This window comes from Pelophylax lessonae, assembly GCF_965119305.1.
Source record: "Pelophylax lessonae genome assembly, chromosome: 2".
Taxonomy (NCBI): domain Eukaryota; kingdom Metazoa; phylum Chordata; class Amphibia; order Anura; family Ranidae; genus Pelophylax; species Pelophylax lessonae.
The window spans coordinates 673,702,885-673,730,639 of record NC_138769.1 but is presented as its reverse complement, the minus strand read 5'-3'; the positions used below and the strand labels follow the sequence as shown (position 1 = coordinate 673,730,639).

The window sequence follows — 27,755 nt, the reverse complement described above, 5'->3', positions numbered from 1 at the left end:
GGAGATGCAGGGCTGCGGGCATGGTGCAGGAGAAGCAGGGCTGTGGGCATGGTGCAGAAGATGCAGGGCTGAGGGCATGGTGCAGGAGATGCAGGGCTGTGGGCATGGTGCAGGAGATGCAGGGCTGCGGGCATGGTGCAGGAGATGCAGGGCTGAGGGCAGGATGCAGGGTTGAGGGCATGGTGCAGGATATGCAGAGGCTGTGCAGGGGGTCTTACTTACCCAATACCGAGGCGCCTTACATTTAAAAATGGCGCCGCCCGGCATTGCACATGCGCCGTCTGCCTGAGAATGGCCGAGTGCGTACAGGCGCAGTGTACATGTCGGAAGGGCCGCTGCTGAAGTTCGGTCAGCCCGAGGGAGAACAGGTAAGTGACTCGAGTATAAGCCGAGGGGGGCTTTTTCAGCATAAAAAATGTGTTGAAATATTTGGCTTATACTCGAGTATATACGACATCCCTTTGCTGTTGTGTAATACTGGAATCTGTATAAATATGGTTCATTGCTCTATAATTTATACCAATTATACTGTTGGCCAACAATCTTTGCAGGGAGAATAAAGTTTGCTTTGTATGCAGATTTGGACTGTACAGTCCCACAGTTAATGAAAGAAGAGATAACTTGCATGTGATCTGAGCTACAAAGTCTCATGTGACTGCTCTTAGTAGCCTCACCTCCTCATTCTACTGCTAAATTCACCCACAAGTGCCTAGAGCAGACATTCTCAACCTTTTTAAGATGGAGGAAACCCTTGCACTAAGGCTGGCCATACAATATACAATTTTCTTATTCAGTTTTCCTTTAGATTTACCAAAACCATATAATATAAAAATCTAAACACGTTCAATCTGTATGCAATCAGGCAGGCCCATGCACTACATAGTTGAAGGTAAATCTAAAGGAAATTGATAAAGAAAATTGTGTAATGTATAACCAGCCTAACAGTCCAGTTTCAGGGAACCACTGCTAATAATAATTATATCTACAGCTCAAAGTAGATTCATGGTATGGTAACTGGAGAGGATAATCCCTACAGTTGCAGTCATTGGGAAGAAAATTCCCCTACAAGAATCTAAAAAATCAATGCTGATATTGGTTAATTATCTACGAGGCAGAAATTGCTCATTGCTCAAGGAACCTCTAGCAACCTCCGGAGGAATCCTTGGGTTCCACAGAACCCTGGTTGAAAAAGGCTGCTCTAGAGGTAGACAAACAAGGCAAATAAAAAATGTAAAAGCAGAAATTGTACACATTTGGTGCTGTTGCCTATTGTTCATTTCTAATTGTATTCCAAAAGTATGTTAAGGTATACACGGTTCAGCTTGTGGCATTGAAAATAATTTGCATTCCTGTGTATAGTAGACCCTGCAGGGACATTAGGAAAGAGCAATATTGAGTTCTTGTTTTGCCAACATTTTTTTGCAAAAACATCTGGATATTTCAACAAAATTTGACATTTTGGCAAGCATTGGAGTCTGCAGGAAAGGTAAAACTTAAGGTGGATTTTAAATGGCTTCTGAAAGTTAGGGAAGCTCCTTTTTACTATCCTGGTCGCAAATGGTGCTTTTCCACTGCATGGAACCGTAACGGTTCGGCACGGTTTTGTGCTTTTCCACTGCTGGTACCGCATGGTATAGTGTCGGAACGGTTCGGTACGGTACGGTATAGGTTTGCTTTTCCACTGCATGGAACCGACCGGTACTGTACGGTACGGCTCTGAAAAAACAGTACCTACTTGATTGTGGTTCCAACAGGTACCAAACTGGTACCATATCCCACAATCCTTTGCATGCAGTCACTACTAGCCACTGATTGGTCAGAGAATCCCACCCACCCCGTTGTTATCCCACCCACTTAACTTTAGTACTACTTTAGTGGAAAAGCAAACCCATACCGTACCGTACCGAACCGAACCGTTCCAACACCGTACCATGCGGTACCAGCAGTGGAAAAGCAAACCGGGCCAAGCAGGGCCGAGTAGAGCCGAGCCGGTACGAGCCGGTACTTGCAGTGGAAAAGTGCCAATACAGTCCCTCGGTATCTGGTAACATGAAGTTAGATACAAAGAAACAGGGGAACTCCTACCACAATGTTTCATACAGACAAGTGGACAAAAAAAGTAGAAAAAAGTTTTTTTTCTAGATGCACATTGAGTGCACTTAGAAAGAAATACAGTGGCTTGGCTTTGTTTATCAACATTGGTAGAAAACAAAGCCACTTGACTTATTTTTTTTTTTTCATGCAAATTTCCACATGGTAAAATTCAGGGCAACAAAATTCGTATGAAGGCGAAATCTTTAATTCTGCATCAAAATCCGTTTTTATCAAATTACTAACTTATCCCTTGTTGGCAGATTGCAGTCTATTGGGAGAAGAGTAAGAATAGATTTAAAGATCTCAGCCTTACCAGAAGGTGGCGTTGTAAATTAAATCTTACAGAGTGAGGTCCAGAGAGCTACAATAAAAGAATAACTCCATCTTTTTTAGACAATGCTACATGTTACTGCCATGTTTAGGATGTAAGGTGTAACATGGTTGCAAGTGTACCCACCTTCCCTAACTTTGCACCCCTCCCCTCAAACTTGCCTCTCTTCTGACATTGCATTGGGGTTCTTCTCCCTTGCAATAGCTGTCAATTTTTATTTTTACATGGCTGCACTGGGATCCAACCACACAGCCTCATCATTTATTCACAGAAATCTGTGAATGAATGGATTACAAGTCCCCATCTGTCACTGCAGGACAATGGAATGGTGGATCACCACACTCGTAGTCTATTGACACTACCTCCGGCTCTCCATCTGAATGTAGGAACTTACAGCTAGAGGAAGAGTTTGCCCAGGAGCCTGTGCATTGGACCCAGGATCCACTAACCATGATTGTGATTTTTCGCAGGCTTATTTGCAAAAAAAAAAATCTATTTTTTTTTTTGTTGCAAAAATGGGTGAATTCATTATTTTTTGCAAAGGGTGAACTTAGCATTAACTGCAAAAACTAAATCTGGGTTCACACATCTGCAGTATGGTAATGAATGTGGGTTAATATGTGTTGCACTAAGGCAGCCAATCCATTTGAACAGGCAACCTAACCAACATAAATGCACCATGTATTGTGTTACCGTGCATTGCAATGCACAGCTGTTGGCAAGCTTTGATGGGGTGCTATTAGGAATGAATGGCACTGCAGTAAACCAATGTTTTTGCTTGCGGTGCAGCATCCAGCTTTAGCGCTCTTTCACACGGGCGATCCGATCAGATCCGCCTGTCAGTTTTTTAGGCGGATCTGATCGGATCCTCCATGCAGCTCTACACCTCCACGCTGCCATCCGCTTCCGATCCTGTCCGTGAAATCTGGAGGGATGTAAACCCTATTTTTCCATCCGTTCAGGGATCGGATCAGATGAGAGCGGACAGGCGGTCCGCTCTCATTCGATCCCCCATAGAGAGCAGCGGGAGCTGTGACACCTCCCTCTCCGCACTGCAAGCGGAGACGGAGCTGTCATCCGCCGGCTCAGCGGGGATCGGCAGATTGATCCCCGCTGAGCAGCACGGATCCGCCTACGGAGGCGGACCGTGTGAAAGAGCCCTAAGTCTTTTAATGGTTAGATTCTGACTCAGATAATCAGGCGAAAGCTAAAATATTGGAGATAGGGATATCTTTTTGGCTGGGAAATTTGTCAAACAGGACTTTTTTTATTTTATTATAAATATATATATACGGTAATCATGCCAAAAAATGTTGATACCCCTGCATTTCTGTCAGATAATGCACCATTTCGCCCCAATTACAAATGTTTAGGCATTCTCGTGTTTATTTCTTTGTTTGCATTGGTATGACACAAAACAGTGGAGAGAAAAAAAAGCCAAATCTGACACATTCCACACTAAACTCCAAAAATGGAGTGGACACAAAATTATTGGCACCTTCTCAAAATTGTAAGACATAATTGCAAGTTTTTGAAGCTCCTGCAATTTGTATTTAAACTTACCTGTATCAATTAACAGGTGATGACAATATAGAAAGAACCCCAGCAACCAGTTTAAATAGTGGAAAATGGACTCCCCTTTCTGTTGTGTGTCTCTGTGTGCCACATGGAGCATGGAGAAGAGAAAGAGCAGCAAAGAATTGTCTGAGGACTTGAGAACAAAAGTTGTGGAAAAGCATGGACAATCTCAAGGTTCCAAGTCCATTTCCAGGAATCTTAATGTTCTTGTGTCCACTGTGCCCAATTGTCGAAAAGTTTACAGCCCATGGCACTGTAACTAATTTCCCTGGAGGTGGACTAAAGAGAAAAATTATACCAAAAAGAGATCTGGCACCAAGAGCAATCAATGGCTATGAACTGTGATTAAGGAATACTATAATATGTAGTTGCAGCTAACTATCTGCAGCATGAAATGGATCAACAAACTATAGAATCAGAGCAAATCTACCCTTCAATCTTATAATATCCTATAATATCTAACAAAAAAGTGCAAGTGCAATGGTCTTAATGGATAATAATAATTGTGAAAAATTATGAAAAAATGATTTCTATTGATCAGTGCAAAAAATATGATAGTAAAAATAAAATGATAAAAAAGTTAAAAAATGTATTATAAAAATCAATTCATGTCGTGAAAAAATCCAGTGAAATAAATGTGGACAACCCATATCAATGAAAAAGTCCAATGAAATAAATATTAACCACTTAAGCCCCTGACCAGGGGGTATTTTGCGATTCGGCACTGCGTGACTTTAACGGATAATTGCACGGTCGTGCGACGCCGTACCTAAACGAATTTGATGTCCTTTTTTTCCCACAAACAGAGCTTTCTTTTGGTGGTATTTGATCACCTGTGCGATTTTTTGATCATGCGCTATAAACAAAAAAAGAGCATCAATTTTGCAAAAATAACAATATTTTTCAAATTTTTTTATATGAAATTCCCCCCAAAAAATGTAAAAATCTAAATTTAACATTTTCGGCCAATTTGTTTTATGCTACATATGTTTGGTAAAAAAAATCGCAAAAAGCGTATTTTGATTGGTTTGCGCAAAAGTTATCGCATTTACTAACAAAGGGAAAGATTTTTGTAATTTTTGTTGTTTTTTTTTTAATGCGTAATGGCGGCAATCTGCGATTTTTTTGCGGTACTGCGACATTGGGGCGGACAGATCGGACCCTTGACTGACATTTTTGACACTTTTGGGGTTACCAGTGACATTACTACAGTAATCAGTGCTATACATATGCACTGTTACTGTAAAAATACACTGGTAGTGAAGGGGTTAACTTTATTTGAGAGGGAGGGGCTATGTGTGTCCCTAGGGGCGTGATTCTAACTGTGATTGGCTGTGGCTTGAGCTGTAGGAACAATGATCAATGGTCCTACATAATTGAACCGTATGATCAGTGTTTCTACACAGGGGAGAATGACAGGCGGCTTGTTTACACTAGCCGCCTGACTTTCTCCCTCTCCACCGACGATCACAGAGTGACCGGCGGACATCGGGTCCGCCGGTCACATGCGCGGGGGGGTCCGTGACCGCGCGGGTATATCTACTTGCGGCGGTCGGCAAGTGGTTAAAAAATCAAAAAAAAATTAATATTTCTAAAGGTCCCAGAAGCATTCAAATAAAGTGCAGAAAGGTGAATATATTCTGTGCAACAAATCTTCTGTCAAAATTGCGTGCCAAACCACACCCTGTGTGCTCCTTTCACCAATCACCGCAAACTGACTCACCAGAATGGAGTGGCTGGTAAAATTTAGAACCACTTACTGTGCCTTTTCCATATATATATCCAGCAAACAGGTCCACAATCCACTCTATGTTGTCCCCGAAATACAGACACTCTCATGAGAGCAGGTAGAGATGTACCTTATTGGGGGAGGAAAGATGAATCCGCATAGCGTAATTCCATAAAACAAATTCCTCATTTATTAACAGTAAGGTAAAAAAACTCACATTGAACAAGTGTCTTCCAGACACTAAGTGTTCCAGCATATATGTGTGTGCTCTTCGCCTCCGGCTGTCACAATCAGAGCCGCGAGCGCAAATCGAGCATGCACAGTAATGTCCAGCGTTCTAGTTTTATTACAGATTACAATCTACAATCAAAAAATATTGAGGGGGCCATTAGAAAACATTGACCCATACTACTTCAGGATGACGTTTTGAGAAAAATATTCCTACACACCCTAAATTTGTTTATAGGAAAAAAAGATCAGTACGTAATAGGATTGTTAATTATGTTTTAGACCCTCCCCAACAGATCCAATTATTCCCCAACATGAAAGGGTTTTATAGGTGTCATCAGTGTAAAGCTTGCTGTACAACTAATAAAGATAAGAAGAAAATTGTAGATTTTGAAGCTAATAGCACTTTTTTTTATCACTATTTTTACTATCATATATTTGCAGTGATCAATAGAAATTATATTTTCATAATTTTTCACAATTAATATTATCCATTAAGACCATTGCGCTTGCACTTTTATGTTAGATATTATAGGATATTATAAGATTGAAGGGTAGATTTGCACTGATTCTATAGTTTGTTGATCTAAAGATAAAAATTGATCAAAGATTGCAACAAAGATTTGTTCGATTGGTGGATAAAGATCCTTGCTTCCAGACAAATTAAAGCTGACCTTCAAGCACAGGGCACAACTGTGTCAGCTCGCACTATATGTCGCCATCTGAATGAAAAGGGACGCTATGGTAGGAGACCAAGGAGGGCCCCACTGCTCACAGACAAAAATAAAAAAAGCCAGATTGGAGTTTGCCAAAACTTACCTCAGGAAGCCAAAAACCTTTTAGGAGAATGTGCTGTGGACAGATGAAACAAAATTACAGCTTTTTGGTAAAGCCCATCATTCTACGGTTTTCAGAAAAAGAATTGAGGCCTTTAAACAAAAGAATACAGTCCCTACAGTCAAACATGGTGGAGGTTAAAGCACACGTCATAAAGCACCCAGAAATGATTTAAGACAAAGTCCGGGAGAGTGCTGAACTGGCCAGCAATGAGTCCAGATCTAAATCCCATAGAGCACCTGTGGAGAGATCTCAAATCAGCAGTTGGGAAAATGAACCCTACCAATTTGAGAGACCTGGAGCAGTTGGAGAAAGAAGAGGTGTAAGAAACTCATTGAGGGTTACAGGAAGCGGTTGATTTTAGTTTTTTTTTCCAAGGGATGTGCTACCAAATATTACATTTAGGGTGCCAATAATTTTGTCCAGTACATTTTTGGAGTTAAGGCTCCGTTCACATGTCAGTGTATGATCGCGGGCAGAACCGCCGCGGTTCCGCCCGCGATCCGGAGATTTATTGCAAATCTCGGGACGCCTAGCGTTGCCCGTTGATTTGCAATAGCCCCCCAAACGCCGAGCGATGTTGCCGCGATTTACGCCCGCCGAATCGCGGCAACAACGCGCATACAAAATCGCGGGACGCAATACGCTCCAAAAAAGTACAAAAGCTTCTTTGGAGCGTATTGCGTCCTGCGATTTTGTTTGCGCGATGTTGCCGCGATTCGGCGGGCGTAAATCGCTGCAACATCGCTCGGCGTTTGGGGGGCTATTGCAAATCAACGGGCAACGCTAGGCGTCCCGCGATTTGCAATAAATCTCCGGATCGCGGGCGGAACCGCGGCGGTTCTGCCCGCGATCATACGCTGACATGTGAACGGAGCCTTAGTGTAGAATGTGTCAGATTTGGCTTTTTGTTTCTCCACTTTTTTTGTGTCATACCAATACAAACAAAAGAAGTAAACATGAGAATGCCTAAACATTTGTACTTGCAACAACCTTCTGGGTGAAGTGGTGCATTATCTGACAGAAATGCAGAGCCAATCATTTTGGCCTTGACTGTGTGTGTGTGTGTATATATATATATATATATATAGATGGTAAGCTCCTTGCGGGCAGGGACTGATGTAAATGTACAATATACTGTATAAGTGCTGCATAAATTGACGGGGCTATATAAGTACTTGTAATTATATATATATATATATATATATATATATATATATATATATATACTGTATATATATATTAATATATACTTTTTTTTTTTTTTTAGCAGAGTGGAGAAGGATTAGAACCAAGTTTTTATTTCTGTGGGTGACCATTGTTTAAAAAGACCCTCCTACCACCCCCCTCCCCCCCACTCTAAAAGCTTGTATATCTGAATAGGGAGGGCATAAACAATCCTAATTACTGATGTCCATGTAACTTTTTCTTCATATACAGTATATCTATTTTTGTCCTGCCTCTGTGCTGCCTGGATCCCCGTGCCGCCATTTTGAAAATGTCCTAGATACTGCTTCATCTCACGCATGTACCATACAACACTACCAGCATCTGCAAATGTTCCCAGCAAATAAATGTAGTTTTGTATTCCACGCGTTTCATCTCACGTATGCGCAGTATGATAGCACTGCAAGATCTTTTGGTGTGGGAGTTTGGGAGTTCCCTGAAGGCAAAGGTGATGTTTCCTTCCCAGGGGGCATCTGTGCAGCCAGGGCTAAGTCACCACTGCCGTCAGGGAAACCAGAAAGTGCAATAGAAAAATGGTAAGTAAATAGAATTTTCTTTTTTTTTTTATGTAGGCAATTACACATGAGCATGCAGAAATAAATGCTGATGTGAAAGTTGGGGGGGGGGGGTCTGCTTTATTAAAGAGGAAGTAAAGTCCCTAAAAAAAAGAGAAAAAAAAGCCCTGTAAAGAGAAAGGCATAATGAGCATACTAGCTCATTATGAAGTACTTACCTTAAAACGAAGCCCCCGCCGTGCCGCCGTGCCGCCCGCTCAGAGATAGGACAGCTGACATGTCCGGCCGTCCTGCTTCCAAGTTCGCATCTGATTGGCCGGAGGCGCGATTACATCACTCCCGCGCGTGCGCGTGGGAGCCGCCGTTCATGGCACTGGTATCTGAAAGAACGGCACGGGTGGCCGTTCCTTCAGAGCGCATGCGCCAATGATGTCATCGGCAGTATGCACTCTAAATATCTCCTAAACGGTGCAAGTTTGGGAGATATTTATAGCACCTGTAGGTAAGCCTTAATATACCTATAGGTAAAAGTTTGGGAGGTGGGTTTACAACCTCTATAAGACAATGATAGCACATCCAAAACGTTCAAATTGTCAATAGAATAGCAGGTAAGAGACATTTTATGCGGTTAACTGTCTAAGAAGGAAGATTTCCTTTCTCTTCCCGTTGTGTTTCTGGGATAGAAAATGAAGGGAAAGCTCCTTAATGGGACAGGGACAGCCAAAAAATAAATAAACTGACCAGGGTTTGAACCCTTTCCTATTCTATCCAAAACTGAAAGAAATAATAAAAGTTTTAGCCAAACATACATTTTTTTTTAATTGTTTTGCAGAACTTTTTTTTGTTACTTTATGCCCTTTTTCGTTTCAGGAATTCAGATAAGATGTAAAGATCTTAGAAAAAAAAGTAGTTATCATTTGTTTTTCTTGGCTTCTATGTTAAACACTCAACTTGTAGCTTGTAGCTCACTATTTATATGAGAAAGCAGGAAGCACCTAGGTGAGCCGATCGGTCTCAGCACAGCGCAGTGTTTGGCTGTGTCATGGAGGTAATGCTGCAGAACACATTTATAAATGGTCTTTACACTATCTTGGAATAATAAAGGCTATTTGGATGTTTCCAGCCATCACTCAGTTCCCCCTCTGTAGAGTTATTTAATGTTGCAGCAAAACACAATTATTTGATGCTACGATTGTGAACTGGGCGATAAGTAGTTTAATCATTCCCCTTTGTCCCTGGAGGACTGTACGGCTTAGCAGCCATGCAATGAATGTATATATTTATATGAATGGAAATATTTATCTTCTGCTCTTGTGGTGTTTGATGGAGTGAGCGATTCTAAGCCTCCATCTACAAGACGAGCCAATGGTCCTGGGAAAATATCTCCAACTATCTCTAGTGAGGAAATCAATCATTAGTCTGTGTCATTTCATCATGGCTCTGTAAGCCTCTGACTAGTGGTTGTTAACCACTTTACCGCCGGAGGATTTTGCTCTCTTACGTCCAGGCCACTTTTTGCGATTCGGCACTGTGCGACTTTAACTGACAATTGCGCGGTCATGCAAGGCCGCTCCAAAACAAAATTTACGTCCTTTTTTTCCCACAAACAGAGATTTCTTTTGGTGGTATTTGATCACCTCTGCGCTTTTCATTTTTTGCGATATTAATTAAAAAAGCGCCAATTTTGAAAAAATAACAATATTTTTCTACTTTGACAGTTCAAAAATATCCAATATATTCAATTTTTGTCATATATTTAGGCCAAAATGTATTTAGCTACATGTCTTTGACAAAAAAATTCTCAATGAGCGTATTTTTAACCGCTTTAAGACCGGAAGATTTTACCCCATTCCTGACCAGGCCATATTTTGTGATTCGGCACTGCATTATTTTAATGGACAATTGCGCAGTCTTGCGATGCTGTACCCAAATTAAATTGATGTCATTTTTCCCCCACAAATAGAGCTTTCTTTTGGTGGTATTTGATCACCTGTGCGACTTTTACTTTTTGCGCTATAAACAAAAAAAGAGTGACAATTTTGAAAAAATAACAATATTTTTCACATTTTGTATATGAAATTCCCCCCCCCCCCCCCAAAAAAAAATGTAAAAATCAAAATGTTTTAACATTTTAGTCCAATTTGTTTTCTGCTACATATTTTTGGTAAAAAAAATCGCAATAAGCGTATTTTGATTGTTTTGCTCAAAAGTTATCGCAGCTACTAACTACGGGAAATTTATGTCATTTTTATTGTTTTTTTTTTAACTAGTAATGGCGGCGATCTGTGATTATTTTGTGGGACTGCAACATTGCGGCGGACAGATCGGACCCTTGACTGACATTTTTGACACTTTTGGGGGTACCAGTGACATTACTACAGTAATCAGTGCTATAAATATGCCCTGTTACTGTAAAAAGGACACTGGCAGGGAAGGGGTTAACTTTTATTGGTGATCAAGGGGTTAATGTATGCCTGGTGCTTACTGACATGTGTGGGGGGAGGGGACTGTGTGACACAGGCACAGATCGCAGGTTCAGCTATGCTGAATCCTGCAATCTGTCCCTGCCTGTCACTTAGGAGATCCGCCCGCTTTGTTTACACAAGCGGCGGATCTCCACACTCGATCCCAGACGATCGGGGAAGAGCGGCGGTCATCACCGCCGCACCTCCCCTGGCCCGACTCCCGCTGTGACTGAATACAGCGGGAGCGAGCCTCCGGCGGCACGCGCGCGCTGCCCACAAGGGGAGGAGTCCAGCGACGTAGGCCTACGTCACTGGACGATAACGAACCACTTTGCCGCAGTAGGCTCAACGTGAGCGGTCGGCAAGTGGTTAAAGGGAAGCCTTAGACGTTTTAAAGAAAATAACGAAATACTGTACACAGATAAAATTCATATATAAGGCCTCCTAAACACACGCCACTTTTACAGGTGTTTAATGGTTTGGTCTTTCACCCTGTAAAAGTACCTCTATGTTAGCCTATGTGTCCATGCACACATAGGCACCTACAGGCATATTGGAAGAGGAGCGTTTACAGGCTGACAAAAAAAAAAAAAAACATCACCAGTGTGTTCTAGTCAGGAGGTTTTGGGAAAAAAAAAAACACATGACACGGGTAAATGCGTTTAACCACTTGCCTACTGGGCACTTTTACCCCCTTCATGCCCAGGCCAATTTTCAGCTTTGAGCGCTGTCGCACTTTGAATGACAATTGCGCGGTGATGCAACACTGTGCCCAAACCAAATTTTTATCATTTTATTCACACAACTAGAGCTTTCTGGTGGTATTTAATCACCACCACTAGGTTTTTTTTTTATTTTTTGCTAAATAAACAAGCAAAGACTGAAAATTTTGGAGAAAAAAATTTTTTTTGTTTGTTTCTGTTAGAAAATTTTGCAAATAAATAATTGTTCCTCATAAATTTAGGTCAAATTGTATTCTGTTATATTTCTTTGGTGAAAATAACCAAAATCTGTGTATGTTATTTAGTCTGTAGGAAAGTTATAGAGTCCACAATCTATGGTATATATCTGAAAATTGATCAATCCTGATGTGCCGAGGCCTGAAAACACCAAAACAGTACAATTTACCCCTTTGAAGAACATAGACAGTCCAAGGTATTTAGTAAGAGGTATGGCGAGTTTTTTGAAGCTGTATTTTTTTTGTCAGAATTTTTTTTTAACATACTGTCTTCATCATATAACTGGTGTAGCGGTGAACAGGGACACTGACTGTTGACACTATGAAAAAAAAAAACTTTTTTTCAATTTTTTTTATTAATCTTACATTTCTCTTTTTTTTTTGACATTTTTTTTTTTTAACACACTGTGACCAGAGCAATATAATGATATCATAGTAACATTGTACTACTCTCGAGAAGTGATCAGTATTTTTTTATTTTTTTTACACACTATAATTGCTTATAGCAGTGTATTTAATTGCTACGAAAACAGAAATGTAGCGCCTCTAAGTGCAGCATTTATTGAACAATTATCAGACACATAGTAATGGCAACTCACATAGTAAAGGAAAAAGACAAGCTATGAAAGCTCCGGTGGTAGGCTGATGGAAATCCAGGGGTCCCGAGGAGTAGAGATGCCGAGAGCCGGTCTGAAGGGCGGAACGACACTGTCCTGGGAATCGTCCGTCTTCCGGATGCGGCTGGGCGCCAGAGGACCAAGCTGGAACGCAGCGTACGCTGCGTGACGTCACCGGAAGCTATGGGATGACACCACGCGTTTCAGAGCACGCGCTTGGCTCCCATCGGGCATGCGCACTCTTTTGTCAAGTGTAAAGTTTATATTTTTTTTTTTTAGCATTCCTACTTCACCCCGACTAACTTATTACTCAGAGCGCTTGTTTTTTTCTTGTATATTTAATTGCTACGAGCAAGCATTTTACTCAAACTGATTCATTCAGTTTGTTTTGTTTAGCTGTGATTGGCCAGAGCTAATCCCATGGTACAGAAGGGCTGTGATTGGCCCTGTCTGTACCATGTGATCACACTGACCGATCACAGCTAGCAACATAATTGTACACAATGGATGGCATGAAAGGAAGCCATCCATTGTTTACAACTGTCATGCGACCTGCTGTGATTGGTCATGTTATATAACACTTTTTGAAAGATAAATATTGAATTTTATATACAACTATATAGATCAGACCAAAATTAGGGAGAAATGAGGAGGAAAGTGGGACAGAGGGAACTTGTTCCAATTCAGGGACTGTTCCACATAATCAGGGACAATTAGGAGCTATGCCAATGGGGAATATGGCAGGGTGAGCTTGTGCCACTGTTTAATATGGTGGTCTAGGCCAGATTTTTTAGGAAGTAGGAACACTAATGATGCAGGTGTAGTGCATTTATCTTGGAGCCAGAGAGCTCAGAGCTCCACCCTCCCAAGGGGGTCAGTGTGTAAAAGGAGCACAGATAGGTGCATGTCTAAACCATGCTGTCCAGGACAGAGCAGACCAAGGCCCTGGGACAGAGCAGCTGGGAAGCTGCAAGGAAAGGCACAGAGCTGAGGCACAGCATCTGTGCACAAACACTGAGACATGTTTGATGGTCAGGAGGACCAAAAGGTACTAATCAGACCAATAAAGCCGCCAAGAGAGCCAGAAGGCTGAATCCTATGTTTTGGGCGTATTGATGGTAAGAACCCCCTGCGTGGGAAGACATACCTGTATGAATTTTTGACTTTCTTTAATAAAAGTGGTCACTGTTTTGACCCTACCACTGAGCTACAAAACCCCAACTTGTCACAATTGGTGGATTGATGCATGCAAGAAATAGCAAAGTTCCAGATCCTCGAATACCAAAAACCTTGAGTTGCCAGAGACTGTTTCTGAAAGTCTGAAAGGTACAGCATGCCAACATTTTCCTGATTTGAAAGGAGTTGTGTTTAAAAAGTTTGTTCAGCCTGCAGGGGGTGTCCGAGTGCACAGTAAACTGGTGGCTCCAATTTGGAGTGAAGATGTTTGTGCAAAAGTGTCTGTTGTCGCCCCTTGCAACTGTGGAGAAAAGTTCATACAGGTATGTCTTCCCACACAGAGGGTTCTCACCATCCATACAACCAAAACAGGATTCAACCTACCAACACCTAACAAATGTACCTCCATTTTCTCCATCAACCCATCCCCCACGGTTATTGCCTTTTGTTTCACTTGACCCTCCCTTCTAGATTGTAAGCTCTAACGAGCAGGGCCCTCTACTTTCTCCTGCTTTGAACTGTATTGTCTTCCCTCACATTGTAAAGCGCTGCTCAAACTGTTGGCGCTATATAAATCATGTATAATAATAATAATAATAACCTCCTGGCTCTCTTGGCAGCTTTACTGCTCTGATTGGTACCTGTTGGTCCTCCTGACCATCAAACACATCCCAGTGTTCATGCACAATTGCTGCACCTCAGCTCTGTGCTTCTTCTTGAAGTTTCCCAGCGGCTCTGTCCTTCATGGACTCTCAGTCGAGCCTTGGCCTATCCTGTCCTGGACAGCACGGTGCAGACGTGCACCTCCCACTGAACCCTTCACACCCTAACACCCTTGGGGGGGGGGGTGAGGCTCTGAGCACTAACTCTGGCTCCAAGATGAAGTCAATTACATGGCGCTCTCTGATGGTGGTGGCATACCATGAGGTAAAGAGGTAAAAATATAGAAAGTAAAAAATGGGTAGAAAAATATAAAAAGGGATGAGGTGGAAGGGGGGAGGGGGCCCACGAAAAGCAGCTGCCAGCCTGAGCAAGGAGAGGCTCTGAGGAGAATAAACAAAAAGAAAGCAGCGCCAGCTTAGTGAAGCATAAGGTTTATTAATACAAAAAACACATAGTGACTTACTCTTAGGTAAGTAAAGGCCGGTACAGTAGGTGAATGGGATCATCCATCTTCTTGTCCTGATACCGTTGCAGAAAGGAGGGGAGCGGGGTGTCGGTGGTGCGTGGAGGCTGTTGTCTGGCAGCCTGTCTGATGGTGCTGTGGTGGTGGAGGACTCTCAGTGGGGCTCCACTTCCTACTTCCTGTCAGCCCGACATCACTTCCTGTGAGGCGGAGGGAAAGATGGGCGTTGCTAGCTTTCGGAGCATCCGTGCTCCTATATTAGGCGCCTAATTTTCCTGTAATTCCAGTGTAAGTTACCCTATTAAGTCCCACAATTACCTTTCGTTGCTGCCTGCAAAATCCAGAAAGTTCCTCTTCCTGTGATGGTGTGGCAACAACGCTGCACTGCTTCTGTATTCAGAGCAGAGTTGCTACTCTCAAATAGGCTGTACTTTCTTACACTATAGTGGGATGAACAAATGTTGCAGGGGGTGTGGCATTGACACTGCTTATTCATACGCCTGTAGCTTCTCAATCAGCACCTCGCCACACCTAGTCCCGCTGACCACTTTCTGAAGTGACAACACTGCCTCTACTGCTGAAACCCTCCTACTGTGAGCTGCAGTGTTTGTTTGGGGAAGTGTGTGAGAAGGCAAAGAAGGTTTTTTGTTTACTTCATAAGGCTTGTGCATCACATAGTAACTGGATTTGGGACTTCTTTAGACGTCATACTGGAGCCTTTAGTTGTACTTTTAGAATGTAGTCACAGTTGGGTCTTCTTTGACCTTCTATGCCACTATTGCCAAAGAAAACAGCTGATGTGCAAATTTGCAGCTGGTTGGAGAAACATTTTTAATGTTGAAAAATTTGTCTGCAAACTCAGACAGTCTGTGTCTCCCCAGGCTTGTGATAGCCTTACATGCTGGGACTAGCTTAGTAGTAGCTGGTGGAACATAGTTTAAGTCTGATTTATTGAACCAGGGACACAAAAAAAAATGGTCACCACAATGAGTTCTTGGAATCCTGGGAACTCCTGAGGGATGGGACTGGTAAAAAGTTTCCTTATTTGGTCAGTGCAGCCTGAGGCCCACAGCTGGTATTATTGATGAGCTCATCTCTGCGTAGGCCAAACTCCTGGGTTCCTTTTTATCCCCATCCTGCCTGTTAAACATTATTTCCTTCAAGTGCCCCTTGACCTTGACTGACATTCAGCGTAGATCAAAGGAAACAGAGGCGTATTTAAACACTACTGAAAGAAATAAAGCAAAATTGGACTTTCCTTTTCAAGCCGATACTTTGTGGCTTTTCAAAAGCAACGGGTTCTTTACATTCCTTCATAGTAATTGGTGTTTTGCAATGAAAGCTTCAATTAGAAAATGAAAGTATTGGACAATTCAGGGTTTTTTAATAGGCGGAACAATTACCTGTTCATTGCAAAGGTTAACTAAAGCTTTTACAGGAAAGAAAGAGAAAAAAAAAAAAAATATATATATATATATATATATATATATATATATATTTACAGTGCCTTGCGAAAGTATTCGGCCCCCTTTAACTTTGCGACCTTTTGCCACATTTCAGGCTTAAAACATAAAGATATAAAACTGTAAATTTTTGTGAAGAATCAACAACAAGTGGGACACAATCATGAAGTGGAACGAAATTTATTGGATATTTCAAACTGTGTTAACAAATAAAAAAACTGAAAAATTGGGCGTGCAAAATTATTCAGCCCCTTTACTTTCAGTGCAGCAAACTCTCTCCAGAAGTTCAGTGAGGATCTCTGAATGATCCAATGTTGACCTAAATGACTAATGATGATAAATAGAATCCACCTGTGTGTAATCAAGTCTCCGTATAAATGCACCTGCACTTTGATAGTCTCAGAGGTCCGTTTAAAGCACAGAGAGCATCATGAAGAACAAGGAACACACCAGGCAGGTCCGAGATACTGTTGGGGAGAAGTTTAAAGCCGGATTTGGATACAAAAAGATTTCCCAAGCTTTAAACATCCCAAGGAGCACTGTGCAAGCGATAATATTGAAATGGAAGGAGTATCAGACCACTGCAAATCTACGAAGACCTGGCCATCCCTCTAAACTTTCAGTTCATACAAGGAGAAGACTGATCAGAGATGCAGCCAAGAGGCGCATGATCACTCTGGATGAACTGCAGAGATCTACAGCTGAGGTGGGAGACTCTGTCCATAGGACAACAATCAGTTGTATACTGCACAAATCTGGCCTTTATGGAAGAGTGGCAAGAAGAAAGCCATTTCTTAAAGATATCCATAAAAAGTGTCGTTTAAAGTTTGCCACAAGCCACCTGGAAGACACACCAAACATGTGGAAGAAGGTGCTCTGGTCAGATGAAACCAAAATCAAACTTTTTGGCAACAATGCAAAACGTTATGTTTGGCGTAAAAGCAACACAGCTCATCACCCTGAACACACCATCCCCACTGTCAAACATGGTGGTGGCAGCTTCATGGTTTGGGCCTGCTTTTCTTCAGCAGGACAGGGAAGATGGTTAAAATTGATGGGAAGATGGATGGAGCCAAATACAGGACCATTCTGGAAGAAAACCTGATGGAGTCTGCAAAAGACCTGAGACTGGGACGGAGATTTGTCTTCCAACAAGACAATGATCCAAAACATAAAGCAAAATCTACAATGGAATGGTTCACAAATAAACATATCCAGGTGTTAGAATGGCCAAGTCAAAGTCCAGATCTGAATCCAATAGAGAATCTGTGGAAAGAACTGAAAACTGCTATTCACAAACGCTCTCCATCCAACCTCACTGAGCTCGAGCTGTTTTGCAAGGAGGAATGGGCAAAAATTTCAGTCTCTCGATGTGCAAAACTGATAGAGACATACCCCAAGCGACTTACAGCTGTAATCGCAGCAAAAGGTGGCGCTACAAAGTAGTAACGTAAGGGGGCTGAATAATTTTGCACGCCCAGTTTTTCAGTTTTTTATTTGTTAAAAAAGTTTGAAATATCCAATAAATGTCATTCCACTTCATGATTGTGTCCCACTTGTTGTTGATTCTTCACAAAAAATTAAAGTTTTATATCTTTATGTTTGAAGCCTGAAATGTGGCAAAAGGTTGCAAAGTTCAAGGGGGCTGAATACTTTCGCAAGGCACTGTATATATATATATATATATATATATATATATATATATATATGTGTATATATATATATATATATATATATATATATATATATATATATATATATATACTGCTAAAAAAAAACGAAAGGAACACTTTTTAGTCAGAGTACAGCATCAACTCAAATAAATCCCTGAGATATTGATCTGGTCAGTTAGGTAGCAGAGGGGGCTGTTAATTAGTTTCAGCTGCTTTGGTGTTAATGAAGTTAACAACAGGTGCACTGGATGGGCAACAACGAGACAACCTCCAAAACAGGAATGGTTTTACAAGTGGAGACCACTGCCATTTTGTTTCCCCTACTAATTTTTTCTGACTGTTTTTCACTAGTTTTGCATTTGGCTAGGGTTAGTATCACTACTGGTAGCCTGAGGCGATTCCTCCTATAGAGGTTGTACAGGCAGTCCAACTCCTCCAGGATGGCACATCAATATGTGCCATTGCCAGAAGGTTTGCTGTGTCTCCAAGCACAGTCTCAAGAGCATGGAGGAGATTCCAGGAGAGGCAGTTAGGAGAGCTGGACGGGACTGTAGAAGGTCCTTAACCTTTCAGCAGGACCGGTATCTGCTCCTTTGTACAAGGACGACCAGGATGAGCACTGCAAGAGCCCTACAAAATGACCTCCAGCAGGCCACCGGTGGGAATGTTTCTGACCAAACAATCAGAAACAGGCTTCTTGAAGGTGGCCTGAGGGTACCAATATTCTCTAGTGGCCCCTGTGCTCACTGCCTGGCACCGTGGAGCTCGATTGGAATTTGCCATTGGACACCAGAATTGGCAGGTCCACCACTGGCGCCCTGTGCTTTTTACAGATGCGAGCAGGTTCACCCTGAGAACATGTGACAGACGTGAAAGGGTCTGGAAAAACCGTGGAGAATGTCATGCTGCCTGTAACATCGTTGAGCACGACTGGTTTGGTGGTGGGTCAGTGATGGTCTGGGGAGGCATATCCATGGAGGGACGCACACACCTCAGGCTAGACAATGGAACCCTGACTGCCATTAGGTATTGGGATGAAATCCTTTGACCCATTGTCAAACTCTACACTGGTGCAGTGGGTCCTGGGTTCCTCCTGGTGCATGACAATGCCCGGCCTTTTGAGGCGAGGGTATGCAGCCAGTTCCTGGAGAGTGAAGGAATTGATACCAATGAATGACTCCCACACTCCCCTAACCCAAATCCAATAGAACACCTCTGGGACATTATGTTTCGGTCCATCGGACGCCGCCAGGTTGCACCTCAGTCTGTTTAGGAGCTCAATGATGATCTGGTCCAGATCTGGGAGGAAATACCCCAGGACACCATCCTTCCCAGTGCCAGTGGCTCCCACTGCTGTGTCGAGCCAATGAGGAGGGAGAGACCCCAAGCCGCTGCTCTCATGCACATCATTTGATCGAAATGGGGCTCAGGCAAATAAAAGGGGGGGTGGGGCTGTGGCAAGCTGCACTCAGAAGGTTTTTTACCTTAAAGTGGAGTTCCACCCTGAAAATTTTTTTTTCACCGTCCGCTTGCTTTAATTTACCTGAAAAAAAATTGGATAATTAAAAATTTTTTTTTGTTTCACTTACCTTATTTTTAATAAAATATACTTACCTTCCTTCATCTTCCTCCCTCACTTCCTCCTTGCATTGACTCCTGGGAGATGAGGTCATCAATCCCAGGAGTCAATGCGCCTGCACCGGCCCTGCTCGTCACTTTCGGTGCAGGCGCGTCACCGGAAGTGATGAACAGAGCATTCTGGGACTCCGACGTCACCGAAGAGGATGCTCCGGCTACAGCTGCCCACACCTGAGATGGCAGCACTGGACAAGACATTTTCAAGGTAAGTATTTCTTCTAAAAGGTAAGTGAAACAGGGGACAGTTCAGAGGCTATCGTTGATTAAATGCACTAGCCCTGACTGTCCTGGGGGTATTTTTATCTAAAAAAAATTTTATACGGTGGAACTCCGCTTTAATGTATAGAATACATTAAAGTAAAAAACCTTCTGCCTTTAGAACCACTTTAAACACTTTTGGGATGTCGATTGGTAGTCAGGCCTTATATATGATTTGTTGGTTGAAAGGGCACAAATTTCCACAATCACACTCCAAAATTGTGGAAAGCCTACACAGAGGAGTGGAAATGGAGGCTGTTACAGCCAGAACCAGGCATGGGGTAACTCCATATTAGTGCCTGTTTTTTAAATGGGATGTCCAACAGACTCTGGCATGTTGGCGTGATGGTCAGGCGCAGGGCTTTTTTTCAGCAGGAATGTGGGGGAATGCACCTCCAGCACTGAATGTATTTAATGGGAAGAGGTTAAGGGGTGTGCTAGAGGGCCTTGCTGGCTGCTAGGGGATCTTTTGCCACTGGGGGGATCTATTGTTGCGGATGGCTTATTGTTGCTAGGGAGAATCTATTGTTGTTGGGGATCTATTGTTGCTGGTAGGTACCTACTGTTGAAGGAGAGGTCTACTGATGCTGGCTGCTGGAATATCTATTATTGCTGGTGATGGTCTATTATTGCTTAGGGGACTCTATTGTCCTGGGGGGGAGGGTCTTATTTTCTTTTCTGGCTGCAGGGGATTAATTTTCCTGCTTTTCTTGCTTTCATTAAAGTCTAACTAAAAGCAATTTTTTTTGTTTTGGATAGAGTAGAAGAGGATTAGAACACTTGTCATTTTATATTGCTGTCTGTTCCCCTGTTAAGCAGAGTCACTCTCTCTATTTGTCCTGTTTACAATTATCATTGAAAGTGAAAGTAAAAGAAAATCCCAAAATTTGTGTTGTCCCCAGAAAAGTCATAGAGGGAAAACCTCCAATGAGGACCCTAGTTCTGGTGACCTAGGGGTCCCCAAGGAATTTACTTAATTTTCAGGGATTTCCTCTTACTTCCTGTTTGGCTATGGGGACAGGAAGGGAAATCTCCGCAGTGGGACACAGATGTTGAAAAGAAAAAAAAAAAAAAATCTCACAGGGGTTATACCCTTCTCTTGCTTTGTACAAAATGAAAAAAAAAAAAAAAAAAGTTTTGCCTATAGTTCTAGTTTAACACATTCCATTTAAACTACTTAGCACCACAAAATAATACTTGGTTCTGTATTCTCTAACAAGGGAAATACTGGGAGATTGGTAGGGGGTAGAACAAAGGGACAGTGCTCAGAGGTGGGCATACAAGGGATGACTCAGAATAGGGAGTACCTGTACCTATTCTCTGAGAAAAAAAAAGCCCTAGTCATGTGTCTGTCTATCTATCCACAGTGGCAGCCTGCCCATAGGGGGCGCAGGGACGCCACCCCCCCAAAAAAAAAAGGGAGAAAAAAAAGATTTTAAAAAAAAAAGTATTTTTTGCCCACTAGGGGCGCCAGACTTAGTGCTGGGTATGGGGGGGGTGGGGTTTTTGACCCCACCCTCCGCTGGCAGAGGCGCCAATTGGCGCCCTTCTGGGGGTCATCGGGGCGCAGAGCAATGGAGGAGGAGGGTCCTGGATCCCTGAGCTCAGGTGTGATGAGGACCTGGTCACTGCATTGGGGGCATGTATGCTGGTCACTGCATTGGGGGCATGTATACTGGTCACTGCATTTGGGGCATGTATACTGGTCACTGCATTGGGGGCATGTATGCTGGTCACTGCATTAGGGGCATGTAAACTGGTCACTGCATTGGGGGCTTGTATGCTGGTCACTGCATTGGGGGCATGTATGCTGGTCACTGCATTGGGGGCATGTATACTGGTCACTGCATTGGGGGAATGTAGGCTGGTCACTGCATTGGGGGCATGTATACTGGCCACTGCATTGGGGGCATGTATACTGGTCACTGCATTGGGGGCATGTATGCTGGTCTCTGCATTGGGGGCATGTACGCTGATCTCTGCATTGAAGGGGGCATGTACACTGGTCACTGCATTGAAAGGGGCATGTATGCTGGTCTCTGCATTGAAGGGGGCATGTACGCTGGTCACTGCATTGAAGAGGGCAACTACGCTGGTCACTGCATTGAAGGGGGCATGTACACTGGTCACTGCATTGAAGGGGGCATGTACACTGGTCACTGCATTGAAAGGGGCATGTACGCTGGTCACTGCATTGAAGGGGGCATGTACACTGGTCACTGCATTGAATGGGGCATGTACGCTGGTCACTGTGCATTGAAAGGGGGCACGCTGGTCACTGTGCATTGAAAGGGGGCACGCTGGTCACTGTGCATTGAAAGGGGACACGCTTGTCACTGTGCATTGAAAGGGGGCATGCTGGTCACTGTGCATTGAAAGGGGGCACGCTGGTCTCTCTGCATTGAAAGGGGGCACGCTGGTTTCCCTGCATTGAAAGGGGGCACACTATACCTTAATTACTGAAGGCCCCTTTCACACTTTTGCGACCTCAAAGTCACGCAATTTTTTACAGCGTTTTTTGCCGCAAAGCAATGCCTATTACATTTTTCTGTTTGCGATCCCCCCCCCCCCCAAAAAAAAATTTTGAGCACCAGCCACCACTGTCTATCCATCTACCTTCTACTACCACTGTGGTCCTAATGAAGCCTAAAAGGTAGACTCACCCAGGGATAAACATAAACATATTGAATACGCAGCTTGTGCTACAGAATAGTGATCCAAAAGTAATGGAGGGTCCTTCCATTTCACCATAGAAAGTGAACAGCACAAGTTCTCTTGGAGCCTGGCTCCAAGGCTCCAACCCATGTGACTAGCGCACTGAATGTGACCCCAGTAAATATGCCCAGTTATTCAGTAGGTATAGTGGTACAGATAGCATAATGAGTGATAGTTTGTGGAATCAAAAATAGCTAAAAAAAAAAAAAAGTGATCTGCGCAGAGGAAGATCCACATCTGTCGAGAGGTCTTGATAATATTTGGGTATTATTATTATACAAGATTTATATAACGCCAACAGTTTACGCAGTGCTTTACGGCATCACTAAAAGTTGGAAAAAGTAATTTTTTCACATTATCGTTTATAGTCTGTTCTCTACTAGGTTCACACTTTCTGCTACAGTTACTGAAATTAAAATAATAGAGAATCCCTACATGCTGGCCACAGCAGGGTCAGAGCTGGGAATTCTGGGGCAGAGTTCTTCTGCTGGAATCCATAAGAGAGATAAGAAGTCACTGGGCGATCGAACTTGCCTGTCATTATTAAACAGACTGAGGTGTCAAGTTCTTTTGTATGTAGATGACAGGTTCACTTTAAAGAAGGAGCATGTAAAGAAAACCAGATATAGTTTTTCTTCAAAGATAAACAGTTTTTCCACTTTTTTTGTCAGTCTGTTACACTGAACTGCACATGACCCTCTGTAATCATCTCGGTTTAGTATCATGATACTTATAAGATCAGAATCAAAGCTAGATCATAATATGAAACTGGGATTACTTATTAAACTGGGATACCGCAGCCTGGTGTTATCTCAGCTTAATAAATAATCTGTAAAGTATTAAATGTAATGAGGCCTCCACGATACTCTATTATCCGCCATTGGACAGAATCCTTTCTCCAGCCTTTCCATTAGATGCTTTATGATTTGAAATAATTAAATAACACAGCAGATATAATTCGAATGACTCAAGCAAAGGTCAACAATAATGATTAAATCAATGTTTATATTAAGCACTAATAACTTAATGTATTTTTAGTTGGTAATAATGTGATCTACTGATTCTTTCAAAGAGTCTGACTGAAGTGACTCTAAAACCCATTAGGCTCTGGTGCAGAATGTTAGTAGGACCAGTTTTATTTTAAGACAGCAGGCTTTGGCAGGCCTGTTCAGAAATTTTGAAAAAGGGAAGAGTTTGTTCTTTCTCAGTGAGCTTTCCAGTGTTCTGAGGTTCATGATTCCCATACTGGGCTCCCAGGGGTGGGTAGCACCCTTCAAGGGGGATAGGCAAGGTATGGCCTATGTCAGGCTGGCCTGTTGTAAATATTTACCTGCTGACATGTACTCCACCAACTGAGCTTCTCCTATATGCTGGATGAAGGGCTCCTGTAAGGCCCCGGAATGTTGTTTTTTTTGCGGTGATGTGCTTGTCAAATAAAGCACTGCAACCTTTTTGGAGATCCTTGGTGTACTGGTGCCATAGTCTTTGCTCAGAATCTGGTCTTCAGGTGGTGGCCGCTGCAGCACCAACTTACGTGACAGCTTTTTCCAGGAATGTGTGTGTTGGGAATATTTCTCTGGTCTCCTATAGTTGGTATCCACCTGGTGCCTACCCCTAGAGACAGAGTTCCAGAGTATTTCAGCACTGCACCTCCTCCATACAAGCAGGATATTAACCCAGATAGCAAGCAAATGTGCTGCAAGTTTGAAAATTACTTGCTAAGCTATTGCTAAACTTGCCAGGCTTCACTAGTTTGTTACACAATTGCAGCAAGTCCACATTGCATGACTCCAGATCAACTTTCTTTGCAAACATTCTGCAAGTCTGCTGCAAGTTCTGGTTCAGTTATGTTGTGCAATATTCATCCCACCACAGGGGTCACTGTGGCTGAATTTTCATGTTCTAGACCATGGTTGTCGAACTCAATTTCATTGCGGGCCGCATCAGCATTATGGTTGCCCTCAAATGGCCTGTTATATCTGTAAGATTAGATGTCCAGAGCACCTCACAACCCCCTACACCATTACATGAGATGCCAAGAGTCACCCACCCTTCCTTACATCACAATGCACCCCCTTACCTTGCGCTGCTGCCAGGAAAAAGATGCAGGTGGATCTAGGAAGAAGTGCAGGGTCTGGAGGAGAACCAGAGGAGGGCTGGAGTCAGCTTCCAAAGTCTGCTGAATGCTGAGACCAGGGGAGGGAGAGGCAAGGTGGTGTTGAGGTGCAGGATCTGTAGGAGGAGTGCTGCCCTCCTCTCTGCTGCGGACTGCTGAGAAGGGGAAAGGGTGGGCAAAAACAAGCCTTTCTGCAGCTGCACAGTGGAGTGCAGGATCTGGCAAAGGAGTTCTGTCCTCTCTGCTGCAGACTACAGAGACAAGGTAAGGGAAGAGACAAGGGGGGTGCTTTAGCTGCAGGAGAGGTGCGAGGGCCAAATGAAATTGCCTGAGGGGCTGCATTCGGCCCGCGGGCCTTGTGTTTGGCACCTGTGTTCTAGACTTTCAGAGCTCTTGCTGTAAACTCACCACTGCAACTTTGCCCTTGCTAGAGACTTGCCACACAGATTTTCTACAAATTAGAAAAGCGCCAACTAGAACTTGTGCTTCAATGCTTTGCAAGTACACAACTTTCTAGTGAAAATGTGCAACAAGATGACAGACTTACAATTCAACATTGCCACAAATTTGTGGCAAGTTATCCTTTCTATCTGGGAAGGAACAGAATTATTCTGTACTTATGTAATTATCAGATTCCCAGCCAGCTAGGAGAACTTTGCACACATTTGTGGCCAGCATGAATACCTGTAATTGGTGTCTGCCCTGGAAAGGAATATCTCACAGTCACCAGACAGTAATCGCACACTCATTCACAGCTTCAGTCAACACATGTTTATTACAGAATGACAGAGCGCCATGCTTAGTGCCTTCTTAAGAATGGCTGTGTTCTTGGATCCCATGAAAGTTCCCTTTATTCATCTAACACTGCTTATATCTTTTTAAAATAGCTTTTCTTAGTGTTTATATAAGGGGACTGTTCCCATCACTCTAAGCACGGCAACACATTTTTTTTCTCATTGTTCCTTGTTGCATTAAGGCACCCATTTACTTTGAATTGTCCTTCAATGGAGCTTCAATCCATAAAAAACAAACAGCTTCTACCATCGCATCTAGAACTTTGCTATGCATTTTATGTTCTATGCCTGGAGAATGATCACCCTCAACTGGAAAAAGCCAAATCCTTCAACAGTGGCCTCCTGGAAGGGTTTGATAAACTCATCACTTCATCTTTATAAGGCTGATTATGAATGAAATGTCCCAAGAAGTTCACTGGGGTTTGGAGCAGTTGATTAGATTCAGTGCGGTCTAATAAATAAATAGTGAGTGTGTGTGTGTGTATTTATGTATCTCTGCATCCTCACCCTGTTGTTTGTAGATGATGGAGGTAGGGATGTAGTTGGAGATGGTAATTTGGATCCCACTTAGGTGGATCCCTCTTTTGAGATGGGGGCCCTCTGAATATATTGAATTGGCTTCTTATAATGCTTATATTATATAATATATTTACTAAAGGCCGGTTGTTCTCATGCACCTCATTTAAAGTCCCAAACCTTTTTCCTTTCTTTTCCTATAATGCTTAATGCTCCCAGCTGGAGGTCTGTAGGGCTTCCCTTGACTGTGCCCTGTGTCTTCTTACATTGAGCAATGTCTCGTACACACGCATCGATAGTTGGCCGTGAATTTTCGGCCAACGTCCGATCGGCCGATTTTCAGCTTGTTAGTATGATGCTTTCGACAACCGACTCCGACTTTTCGGCCGAATAAAATCTGGTGTGCAGGCTATAAAATTTTGGTTGGCCGTCAACACAACGGCCGATTTTCCGTCAGTCAGTACAGATTTCGGCAGACAAAAATCTGATAAGCAAGACTGGGCATGCTCAGAGAAGAAAAAACACACTGAAAGTAAACCAGCACATGACATCACTTCTGAAGTTGTTTTTTGTTGGCCGAGAAAATTTGTGTGCAGTCTAGAGCACATTTCAACCAACAAAACAACATTGGACAAAAGTCGGCCGATCGGTCGGCTGATAATCGTTGCGTGTGTACGAGGCATTAGGCGCCCTTTTGGTCTTTGGCTATGCAGAATGACCAACCCTGATCCAGGGGCTCTGTATATCTGGTACATGTTCCTCTTTTTATCACTTGAGTGAAGGAAAGATGGTGGGCCGTTGCTGATGAACATTGTATTTCTCTATCTTACTAAGGAAGTTGTAAATATGGTTTATAATTGTGCCACTGGACCAGGTGATTTTGTTTTGATAAATTGTACTTTTTCAGTGGAAAACTGAATTTAAAAAGAAAAAAAAGTGCCTGCACTTGTTTTGGGTAAGGCATCACATCGTAACACATGCACTGTATATTAATTTGTATACGTTGGGGTGTACTGAAAAGCATTCAAAATGAATGACCATGCACATTTACAGTGCAATTGTAGGGCATTGCAGCAAAATGAGAGTTTTAATGTGCGTAACTGTGCAAGATGTGAATACAAGGGTATATATAATTTTAACAATTGGTATATAAGTGTATTGTTTTCTTAGCAAGAGGCATATTGAACTTGACATTAGTGTTGAGCGAACACGGACTGTATTATTCGGGTCCGTACCGGATAATTGGATTTTTGTTACCCGGACACGGACCTGAAAACTTTACTGTATGTGCGGGTTTAAAATCCGTGTTCGGTAATTTTATTTCCTGTTTTGTATGTAATGGCGCGCTTTTAATGGCGGGCTTTCAACAGCCAATCAACAAGCGTTTAACTGGTGTGCGCCATCACAGCCATGCCTACTAATGTATTAGTAGCTGTGATTGGCCAGATGAAGCATGTGACCCAGGTCTTTATAAGCTCGAGAGACACAGCGCAGTGCGTCAGTCTGCTGTAGTGTAGGGAGAGAGCACACAAAACAGTGCTGGCTGCTGCTGATTAGGGACAGACAGGGTAAAACAACATTGTGCTGAAAAGAATGCAGGGACAGGTCGGAGTGTAGGCAGGGAAAGACATTTGAGCATTTTAGGGACAGGCTGGAGAGATTAGGCAGGGAGAGATTAGGAGACACAGGACAGAACAATCG

The 27,755-nt window shown here is 42.8% G+C and overlaps 1 protein-coding gene across 1 annotated transcript in view; it reads left to right on the top strand.

The window, feature by feature from the left end:
- The window catches only part of ARHGAP42 (Rho GTPase activating protein 42), a 531,819-nt gene that overhangs the window by 292,678 nt on the left and 211,386 nt on the right, over positions 1 to 27,755 (top strand). The window lies entirely within an intron of this gene.